The sequence below is a fragment of the Gavialis gangeticus genome, unplaced genomic scaffold, assembly GCF_001723915.1.
Source record: "Gavialis gangeticus isolate Ggan-Ray unplaced genomic scaffold, GavGan_comp1, whole genome shotgun sequence".
NCBI classification, from domain to species: Eukaryota; Metazoa; Chordata; order Crocodylia; family Gavialidae; genus Gavialis; species Gavialis gangeticus.
In genome coordinates this window covers 17,693,344-17,694,248 of record NW_017728996.1, presented here as the reverse complement: position 1 = coordinate 17,694,248, position 905 = coordinate 17,693,344, and the positions used below count along the sequence as shown (strand labels likewise).

At 57.0% G+C, this 905-nt stretch overlaps 1 protein-coding gene across 1 annotated transcript in view; it reads right to left on the bottom strand.

Moving 5' to 3' along the window:
• Positions 1–905, bottom strand: part of ABHD2 (abhydrolase domain containing 2) — an 80,665-nt gene that overhangs the window by 62,087 nt on the left and 17,673 nt on the right. The window lies entirely within an intron of this gene.

Genomic DNA, 905 nt, shown 5'->3' with positions numbered 1-905 from the left:
AGTGGCCAGGCAAGGAGCTGCTCTGGGGCCAAGGCTGGGATCTTGTAGTAGTGACAGCATGGTCTGGAGCCAGGGCAGAGCCGCAATCCACTGCCTGCATGGCCCTGCCCAGGGTATATGAGTAGCGGATCGAAGCTCTGCTCTGGACCACACTGCCACTGCAGCTAGATCCCTGCCCAGCCACACCCCCTGCCAGTGCTGGTCTTCATGGAAACCTATCCTCATGCTATCACAGCACTGCCACCACTGGGGTCTCCATAAAAACTGGCAGCAGCAATACAGACAGAGGTTGCTGGGAAATAAGAGCTCACCATGGGCCCAATCTGGCCCATAGGCTGGACTTCGCTTGCCCCTCACTGGCAATGCATCTGGGGTGCATGCAGGTGCACATGCACCCCTCTGAGTGTGGTGGTGCAACCCCTGTGAGAAGGTGCTGCTGACAGCACCTGCAGGTGGTAGCCACTCGCAACCCCACTCCTTCCCTTGCCACCAACACTGCTGGCAGTGTCTGCGGGCAGTCCACGATCGCTTACCACCCCCCCCGACAATGCAGCAGCCACCTGTGGGAGCTCCCCACTTGCCACCACTATGCTCCCGGTGCCACCTGCAGGAGCTCAGCATACACCCCCCCCCAGCCTCTGGGGGCACACAGCATTCATGCTGCCCCTGTATTAGCTTCTAACTTTGATCTAGCCTCCACTATACAGATGAGCATAACCATTTGCCTCTCTAGGGCTGCAGCTAGCTGCTCTTGCATCAGTCATCCTTTTTAGCACTGCCAGAGAAGTGGGCAATTTTTCCTTAGCCCTCCCCCTCCATGCCATACATTAATTCGTCCAAGCAAGTGAGATTTGGGGGGTGGGGGAGGGAGGGAACAAAAAAAACAAAAAACTTACCAGTGTCGC